The sequence below is a fragment of the Myotis davidii genome, unplaced genomic scaffold (assembly GCF_000327345.1).
Source record: "Myotis davidii unplaced genomic scaffold, ASM32734v1 scaffold651, whole genome shotgun sequence".
NCBI lineage: Eukaryota > Metazoa > Chordata > Mammalia > Chiroptera > Vespertilionidae > Myotis > Myotis davidii.
The window spans coordinates 104,175-114,534 of NW_006283994.1; the positions used below are offsets into that span (position 1 = coordinate 104,175).

Sequence of the window (10,360 nt, forward strand, 5' to 3'; positions counted from 1 at the left end):
ATTCTCCCCAGGCGATCAGCATGAACCAGCCGGCCCGGGTTCCTGACCAGGTGCCCGTGGATGGGTGTGTGTGTGTGGTTTCGGGGGGCCGTGCAATGGCTTAGGCGCCCTGGCTTTGGTTTGGGATGGCAGGGTGGTGCATGCAGACATGCTGGTCTAGGTGGGGAAGCATTTTATATTTTTTATAAAAACTGACGAGTTTACTGCAGAAAGAAGTCCTGCTTAAAACCCTCGCTGGATTTTTTTTTTAATAGCATAGAAAGAGCACTGAACTTGACACAGAGTGTGCTGTAAACAGTACTAAGGTAGCAGAACTCTCCCCCGAGGGACTTGGGTTTATAATTTTGGGATCAGCGTGGACTCATCTGCATTCCAACGTGTTGGCAGAGTGGGGCGGTAAATTTGAAGAAGGGCTGCTAAGCGGGATCTCCTGGGAGCTGTGGTTCTTAAGTCGAACATTCCCGAGGAAACGCGCACGTGCAGATGTGAAGACCGACTTAGGGCTGTGCGGGCACGGGCGCCTTTCACAGCCACGCATCAGGGAAAGGAGGCTCTGCAGAAGCAGGGACACATTCTCTGCTGTTGCCCGGGAGCCGCGCCATCTTCTCACCCACCTGGGGGAACTGAGCGGGGCTTATGGAAGGCGCACGTGGAGAACAGCCTCTTGCTAAAGTTAGTGTCTCGTTCAAAGTCTCTTAGTCTCAGGCCTGGAGGGCGGTGCGTGCGTTTCCTGGTGTCAGAGCGACCTGTTGTGTCCCCGAAGTCCTGGTTAGGCCCCTAGGCGGCCACAGGCTTCTTGTGTGTGTGAGTTGGAGCGGCTCAGGTCCCTGGACTCGGGTGCACTCTTCCTCACTGGGGCAGGAGCCAAGACCCCCGCTCCTGCACCCGCTCCCGCTCCCTGGTGTCATGCGACCCCTTCTGCACATGCCTGGTTTCATTTGCGAGATGAAACCGGACTGTCTTACTAGGACAGATCCATGTGTGCCTGTCTGTGTGATGTTTCCAGAATAATGCAGTTGCTGGAAACGAGCTCTAAGTGTCCATCAGAACCTGCACCCCACACGGCAGACCCCACCGCTTCGACCTGCGTGCTCAGTCTGTGAGCACGGCCGGAGGCATTTTCTGGGCGAAGTCGCCCCTGGTGCTGATGTGTCTGGAGGTGGGGGACCAGGGCCTTAGTTTCACTTCGGCTCTTTTTCTTTCAAGTGATACTTTACTGCTGAGGCATTGTTAAAAGCAGCTCTAGCCTCTGGTGTGTGCAGTGGTGGTTCTGGGCTCGCTCCGAGAGCTCTGTCTTCGTTCAGTCTGTCCGGGCACAGGTGCGCTCTTCTCTGGGGCCCAGGGCCACAGTGGACTGAAAGGTGCTCCTCCCGGGACTCAGTGCACGTTCTTGGGTGCAGGTGAGCCAAACACAGCAATACATCAGTCAGTCGTCGCCAGCTTTCTAAAAGCCACAGCTTTCAACTTTGAACAAGTCACTCAGCCTTCTGAAGTCTCAGTTTCCTCATTTGTGAAATAGGAGTTGGATTGTAAGTTAGAGTATTCCTACGTCTAAATTTCTGTGATTTAAGTCTTCCCGGGCCTTCAGTTAGACATTCTGACCTAGTTGATTGGATCAAAGTGCTCATGGCTTGGTAATAACTCAGCGGATTGGTGACTGTTAGCCTGTCCTGCTGACTGGCAACCTGTGTATCTGTTCCTTTATGTCACGTTGTTTTTGAAGGTAATTTCCTGTAAGTTTCTCATATTACAAACCTCTCCTTGAGAGGTTAGTGTTGTGTGTCCTGTCAGTAGCTGCAGCCATGAAAGAAAGGATACTCCACGTTCAAACCTGTAGCTTTTTGCTTTAAATATATACATATACAGTAGTAGCGTGTGTGTGTGTGTGTGTGTGTGTGTGTGTAACTAGTGTATACTCAGGCACCGAGTTTTTTCCCTTCAGTGTTTAATCCAATGTAGTTTGCATGAAATACTCATTTCCCCCTATTTTAAGTTGGTCTGAAAGAGGTCTACCATCAGCAATTTTCTGATTTACTTTTTAAGCCTGTAGTTATTAGAAGTTAGTAACTTAATGTTTAATGTATCTTTTGTGGGGAGAATAAAAAATTGTGAATACTAGTATAGATGTATTCATTCATTCTCAGGATCTTGCTAATTTTTTCTTGCGCATGGCTAACTTTTGTTCTATACAGGGAAGTAGCAAATGGCAACAATATTTTAAAAGATGGAATGAACTCAGATTGTCATCTAATGAGTAAAGTGCCTTAAAAACCACGGTTTGATCAAAAACAAGGCTTGGTAGTGACGGGCCTAGCACTCACAGGTCACTGTGTAAGGATAATGGCAGTAAAGACCATGAAGTATTTGAGTAACGAGGGACAAGTGTGCCCTTCTGTTGGGGATGGAAGACACAGTGGAGAGTGATGGGGAAGAACAAATGGAGTGACCTAGTGTCTGAGTCACTCAGACCCGGCTGCTTGGAGTGGCTCACAGAGCACAGTAACAGACCCAAGTGTATCCATTGTAAGTTACACTGTGCTTTTACCAATGTTTGACGTACAAGTTGTTGAATGGATAGGAATGGATAGATGCTGAGCCCTACGTATCCAGCAATACAATATTGTTATAATAAAGTTTATATTGAGTGCTTATGAGCCAAACATTGTGCTGAGCATTTTACACCTAAGACCCTATGAACCCTTCTCTCAGCCTCAAGAGATGAGATGAGACCAGAGATGAAGGAACCGAGGCCTCAAGTCACACTCAGGTGCTGAGCTGGGGTTTAAAGGCTGTTGGTGGACTCCAGAGGCCCAACATTTAATATTTCACTGTGTTACACTGCCTGAACTGCTCATCTCATAAACTAACGCATACATCAGTGATTCTTAATCTTTTTTTGGTGGGGAAAGAGGGGGCTCAGTTCCCCTCTAAAATCCAGGGAAGCTGTGGACCAAATATCCCTTCCCCACCACCAAGAACATTCGTAGAGATATGAAGTATTTGGGTTTGGCTTCAGGAACTTCACAGACCCAGCTTGGAGCTCAGCCAATCACTCTAGATAGATTTTTGCTCTTAAAAATGGACTTGGGCTTTATTTAAAACAATCTATTTTTTTTTTTAATTAGTAGGTAGAAGAGGCCCAAGCCTTTTAAAGATGGGCCTATCTACTGCTTGCATTTCAAATCATTTTGTCAGACTTTCATATTGAAAGAGTCTTTACACCCCACAGGAGATTCATCTGTGGGTGCCACATGAAAAACCAGAAGTGGGGAACTCGGGTATAAAACTTGATAATGCGTGTCAGGCACGGCGTTCAGTCTGTGCTGGTACCTTTAGCACCCAGTAGAATTCCTTTGGGTTTTTTTTTTCCCCCCAAGGTTTATGCACTATTTTTTTCCTTTGAACCTCAAAGTGTATATAAAATATATATTTAATGTTTCTCGCCTTCATCCTTCTTCTTTTCCCTGGACCACTGGTTCTCAGCCTTTACTGGGCATCAGATCACCTGGAAGACCCCACTCCCTAAGTGTCTGACTCAGATCTGGGGCAAGGCCCAAGAATGGGCATTTCTACCAGGCTCCAGCTGATGCTGATGTTGCTGGTGTGAGGACCACGTGTGAGAACCACGGTCCCGGACTATCTGCCCTACCTGTTTGTTCCTGGGTATTTCTGTTTTCGTCCTCCGGGTTTGAAACCTAAAGAAACCTCACAGTTTGCACATTGCTTTTTAGGGGAAGTTCTGTATGGTGACTTTGTGATGCACACATGATATCTGTCTGGCCTGCATACTGTAGTATATAATTTCGTTCATGCTAACAAAAAGTCAAACGTAAGACACATTATTTATAGAAGAATATACCTTACCAAGACTGAGCTCTGTCCCTGCAGGCGACCTTTGAAATAGGATACAGGCTTCGGCAAGTTGTCCGTCAAGCTCCCTGATGGCAAAATTCTGAATGGAGAATCCGGAGTGCTCCTGCCCCAGCTTGTATGACCTTGAGAAGGACTACCTCTGAGACCATTGAAGTCACACGTGACTGCAGGCTTTGGCAGGTCTCGCCGGCAGCTGTTTCACTTACACACCAAGTAGTGTTTCCTACTCCCATCTCTGTCCTTCTGTGCATTGGGAGGAAGAGGGACGGAGCTGGTGCCTTGCCCTTTTGGGTGCATTTGTGCTGAAGGCCGCTTGGTTCACTTGCTGGAATGTTCCCCTAGGGAGCCGCCTCAGAGCCGCGCACGGTGGTATAATAGTGTCTCACCAGCAGCTTATCCTCGGGTGCAGTGTTAACATACTAACTGTATTATTACTGCACCAGTGTAATATTTCTGCTTTACATCTGCTGCTCCTGTAATGGAATAGTCCATCTATGCCTGAACCTGTGTCTGAATTGCCTTTGAGTTTTTCCTAGTTAAAACCTGAGTATAGGAAACAAGTGTAGTGAAGAAATTCCTGCTCTCATTTATACCCTTAGTTGTGTTTTGGGGTAATTCTCACCTGAGGATATTTTTCCACTGATTACTTTTAGAGAGAGTTGAAGGGAGGGGGAGCGACAGAGAGAAACATCGATGTGAGAGAGGCATCAATTGGTTACCTCCTGCATGCGCCCCGACCAGGGCCGGGGATCGAGCCTGCAATTGAAGTCCTGACTGGAATCGAACCCAGGACCCTTCAGTCCTTGGGCTGACACTCTACCCGCTGAGCCAAACCGGCTTGTTTGTTCATCACAGACGAGTGTGTGCAGTTGTCTCAGGCGATATGCTCTGCAGTTGCCTATGGTGTGGGATGCACAGACTGGACTCCTGGGGGTAGGAGGCCACACGCAGCACCCGCTTCCCCAAGTCTGGATGGTCAGCTGATGTTTCAGATACGATACTTTCTGAAGGCCTTGTCGGTACCTGCCACTAGTGTTCATAAAGGCCTGTGTGGATCTTAACTGCCTCACGGCCCGTCACGCATCTTGTCGAGGGCAGAGATATGTGACACGTGTGTGCAGGTCCTGCTAATGACAGGTCCACGTGGCAGGTACGCTGGAGTTCGTGTGTAATCCCAGGTGTCTGAGCCATCAGCCTGTGAACACCTACAGTGTGAAAACAAATTGACCTACGTTCCTTCTGTTTAGCCTCAAGATACTAAACCCAGAGCCCTCATCTTCTTCCTCGAACCTGCGTTTATTTTTGCCGAAAAGGCTGCTTGTGGAAGTGCAGTTACAATGTGGCTGTAGATGAGAGCATCGCTTCAGACTATCGCGAGGGGAGGTCACGATCTGGGGGCAAGTTGCTTTTTCATTTGGCTTTTGAAGCAAGAACGTGGATTGACCCTGTTACACTCTGACAGGTGTTCCCATGCCCACCCCTCGGGGTGTGCACACCTGGGGCAGGGGTCTGCTCCCTCCGCACGTCTCATCAGGGATTCGCAGGTCTCATCTCACTTCACTGACCAAGCGATTCTCCCCTATAGTCCCTCAATAGGGCAGGACTTCTTTTTAAAAAATATTTTTTTATTGATTTCAGAGAGGAGGGGAGAGGGAGATAGAGATAGAAACATCAATAATGAGAGAAGCATTGATCGGCTGCCTCCTGCAGGCCCCACACTGGGGACCAAGCCCACAATCCGGGCATTGCATAGGTCGACGCTCAACCACTGAGCCACGCCAGCCTGGCTGTAGGGCAGGATTTAACTAAGTTAGAGAATAAACACACAACATACCACTAACGCAGGAGGCCTTTGGCCGGCCAGCATCACAGTGTGCGGGTGATTGCCGTTGCAGTAAACACACAACATACCACTAACGCAGGAGGCCTGCCTGGCTGTAGGGCAGGATTTAACTAAGTTAGAGAATAAACACACAACATACCACTAACGCAGGAGGCCCTTGGCTGGCCAGCATCACAGTATGCGGGTGATTGCCGTTGCAGTTCTGAGCGTAGTGGGAAAGGCACCGAGGAGTCCTGTATTGGCATTGGGCAAGGAGCCTGGTTTCCCGTGCGGCACCTTTACCGCTGGGCAGGCTGCGAGAGCTCATCGAATTGTAGCTGAGCCTCACCCTCAGCTACTGTCTGTGGGTGACAGGCCCAGCTAGTTACTTGCAAGATGTGCTATGACTCTGGCTAACGAACGGCTGACCTCAGGGCTCTGAAGATGAGAGGCTCCTGTTTAATTCCAGCTCGTTCCCTAGTCGAGTGACTGGCCAGGCAAGCGCTCCCTGTCTGAAGGGCCAGTCCGCCCAGCACTGCACACACGTGTGCATGTGCCACTGAGGACCACGGTGTTCATGCTGAGTGTGCTCCACGAGGAAGCTGAATGGCCTGTCGTCTGGGCAGGAGATCCCCGATGTTAGAGTCACTCAGTCCCCTCGTTCGACAGTGGCCAGGATGGCACACTGAGGGGCTTATTTCCGGCCTTTCCGCGCTCAGGTCAGTTCAGTGTATAGCGTATGGGGCTCAGCGTTCATGCTCTGAGGGCAGCGCTGGGAGGCTGACCAGAGACGCTGATACTTGCTTCGCGGCAGACGCTGCGATGGCCCCGGTGTCGTCGGTGGGCTGGGTGCTCCCTGTCCTCGTGGCACTCCCAGTCAGTGGTCAGCCCGTGCCCAAACAGTGTGAACAAGCTGGAATGCATGTGTTTCTATGCTCACCAGAGGCCAGTGCAATGATTTGCGCATGGGCGGGTCCCTAGTGGCTGCCGGCTGGGTCCTCCCTCCCTTTCCCTGGCTGGCCCCGCCCCCTGGTTGAACTCCCAGAGGAGCTCCCGGTGGAGGGGATGATTTGTATACTAGCTTTTATTATATAGGATCCTTGACAGATATTTAACATGAGATAATGTGGGCAGGAAGTAGGCTAAAAGGGAAGACTAGAGAAATGGTAGCTCTTCACAAGTATCTTATGCTTGTCGGAGGTAGATGAAGGCTGTGCTGTTGTGAAGGCAGAATTCAGCTCTATACCTTTAAGAATATTTTAACTCCAAGTCATTCAGTCAACAAGCACGGTAAATCGTCACTTAACACCGTTAGGTTCTGCGACTTTAAGCAAAGCTACCTATACTGTAGCTAATTGATATAAACGAGTTGAGTTCCATAATGTCGAAGGAATAAAATGTAATTCGAGCACCTGCTGTGCCCGACCGACACCGTGGCAGCTGCTAGAGATACGGTCCTTACTGAATAGGCCACTTTCTCTCTCTCGATGTCACTTCCAGTCCAGTGAGGGAGGCACGCTCACAACTAATTACACGGTGACACAGAAATGCAGCCACTAAGTACGCAACGGGACCCAACCTGGCCTTGACTCGGGAGTGGCGGGAGGGAAGGTTCTGAGGAAGGTAGGTTTAAGCTGAGAGTTGAAAGGTGAAGACTTAGCTTGGGGGTCGCCAGGTCCTGAAATGCGGGTGTGTTTTGGCTGAGCGACTGAGAGGCTAGTGGGGTGTGTAGCAGGGGGAGGTGGTGGGTGCTGAGGCGATGGAGGGCCTGGCACTGTCCAGCCTTGGGGCCCCCAGAGTCACACCCGGTGCCACACACTGTGCTCAGGGCTCCGGGACGCGTCACCTCCAGTCGCCACTCGCCTGTGAGGAAGAGGCCATTGCTCTTCTCGCTGTGCATTTGGGGAGGTGAAGGTCAGACATCAGAGACTGGGGATGTGGAGCCAGAGGGCAGCCAGTGAAGGCAGAGCGTGACTGCAGCTCGGAACCCTCTGATGCTGCAGCGTCCCGACCATTCGCCGCTGTCCATTCGTTTATCACTCTCACACACAGACTGTTCCAGGCAGAGGGTGCAAGTTCCGCACAATCCAAAGAATTTCCCAGCAGCCAGCTGTTGGGAAATGCAGACGGGGAGGGAGGCCCAGGGATTGTAAGTGTTCGTTCCGGGGAGAGCAGACGGCCGCCTCTCAGGGTCGGAGTGGGGAGGAGGCGGAGCCAGGGGACCCTGGACTCCCTCTGGTTGCCTCTGGTTCACTGCACTGTAGTTCATGTCCATATGTGTGTGTTTTCCTCCAGGGACCATGAGAGACGCCAGGCTGACAGCACTGGAAACCGAATTACCAATTGTCCTCAGAACAGGTAAGGCGTTAGCTCAGTCCACTGGCTGGGTGGACAGAGGGAGCTGCTCCCTCCCCTCCTTTGTGCACCCCCTGAACCACGGCCATTCCCTACATGCCACATACAATTCTTCATTGCACTCGCTAGGTCTGTCCGCCCTGCGTAGCACCCTGCACTGAGGTGCTCGAGGCATATTTGTATGAGTTTAAAAAAGAGAGATGCTCCCTGGCTGGTGTTGCTCAGTGGTTAGAGTGACAGACTACACACTGAGGGTCTCGGGTTCGATTCCAGGTCATGGGCACCTACCTAAGTTTCAGGTTCGATCCTCAGCCCCAGTCATGGTGTGCATGGGAGGCAACCAATCGATGTGTCTCTCTCACATCAATGTTTCTCTCTCTGTCTTCCCTCCCTCCCTTCTACCCTCTAAAAATCAATGGAAAAAATATCCACCTGTGAAGATTAACAAAAACAACAACAAAAATAAAAATTAAAAGGAAAGATGTTCCATTCATGGGACTCATTCCAAGAGCTTATGATTGAGCTCCCGTGAGGGCTTTCTGGAATATCAGAAATCCTTAAACTTTGCTTACCTAAGCGAAGAATCTCACACAATATTTATATATTTTCTAGGAACTAGAAAAGATGGGTAAAATTTAGAATTTTAGAACCAAAGAGAAAGGCTGTTGTCAAAAGTGTTCTCATGTGCTTTGGCCTCTGTAGAGCGTTTGGAAGGAGTAGGCTTCAGAAAGCAGACGTTTATGCCCGCGTTATATTTGCACACAGAAACAAGCTGGGTGTCCAGGCTGGTCAGCCTGGCTGCTGCCCGGCTGCTGGACGGGCGCCATCTTTGTTAGAACTGAGCTCCTGTCACTCTGTGCTGGGCTCCTCATTGGAGGACCGGCCCCGACAGGCGGTCTCAGTGCGCAGAAGATGGTGTCTCCCAGGACGAGGCCCGGTAAGCAGCAATATCAGTGGAACAAAACCAAACTGCGGACAAGTTACTCTTAGGCCTGAGCGTCCTTGGTGATCTGCCTGCCGTGGAAGTGAGCGCGGGGCCAGGCCGGGAGGCGTGCTGTTAAGGGGTGACTTCCGCGTGGGCCCCAGGTCTGCCCCGTGCTCCCCTGCCAGCGGTGCTCTTTGTGCAGGGCCTGTGCTGAGGTCTGGCTTCAGCCTCTCACTCAGTCCTCCAAGGAAGCAGCAACCGGCAGGCTGGGCTTAGCGCACTGATTTTTTTAATTTTAATTAAAAAATTTTTTAAATGTATTGGAGTGACATTGGTCAACATGAACATACAGGTTTCAGACATCTTTACTTATACCTGTAATTTAATCTACCTCAGTGTGGTGACATTTGTTTCTCTTCTCAGTTTTGAACTCTTCTGTGATGAAATCTGAGCAGCTGTAAGGTTTCTGAGCCCTTTCAAATCGACTTCCTTTGTGATTCACCTGTAAGATGTATATTACAGGTGTGACCCAGCAACTTCCTGTTTTGGGATTTGCTATCAGAAATGCATTTAGACATTTTAGTTAATTTTTCTGGCCAATGAACTTCTGATTCACAAAGAGCCAAATCAGTGACTGTTAACCAGGTTATAATTAAACAAGAGCGGAGATGGTAGTAGTTAATACTCGCAGTTTCTGGGACCGTTGTTACTCTAAATTCACCATGCGAGGAGGAGTTAACCCTTTAGCACAGTGTTTCTCAAACAGGCGTATCTATCCCCCGGATAGGAACTACCTGGGTGCCTATTAAAGTGCAGGTTCTGAGGCAGTAAGAGTGCAAATGGCTGCAAATGACATGTCTACTCATTGGCCTGGGAACTGGGCCAGCTGTGTTTGCTTTGCCACGTGACCTCGGCAAACGCACTCGTCCTTTTTGAGTGTCCCTATTCTCATCTGAAAATAAGGGTGAGACCTGCTTACCCCAGAGCGGCTGTGAGGGTCAGAGCTACACGTCGCTGACTGTCACATTACCGGGCTTGGGGTTTAGAGTCAGGCAGGTCAGGGCTCAGCGCGTAGGTCTTCCTTGGTTTGCCTCTTGCTGGCTCTGTGACCCCGAGCGAAAGGCCTAGCCCAGCGATGGCGAACCTCTGACAACGCGTGTCAGAGGTGACACACGAGCTCATTTTTTTGGTTGATTTTTCTTTTGTTAAATGGCATTTAAATATATAAAATAAATATCAAAAATATAAATCTTGGTTTTACTGTGGTGGCAAATACCAAAAAATTTCTATGTGTGACACAGCACCAGAGTTAAGTTAGGGTTTTTCAAAATGCTGACACGCCGAGCTCAAAAGGTTCGCCATCACTGGCCTAGGAAGATAGTGTT

At 49.7% G+C, this 10,360-nt stretch overlaps 1 protein-coding gene across 1 annotated transcript in view; it reads left to right on the forward strand.

Annotated features, from left to right (window-relative positions):
- TSC1 (tuberous sclerosis 1) overlaps nucleotides 1-10,360 on the forward strand; it is a 36,081-nt gene that overhangs the window by 1,104 nt on the left and 24,617 nt on the right. The window contains exon 2 of the mRNA XM_015567799.1: nucleotides 7,991-8,053. The gene's annotated coding sequence lies outside the window, so the exon portion shown is untranslated. The remainder of the gene's footprint in view (nucleotides 1-7,990; nucleotides 8,054-10,360) is intronic.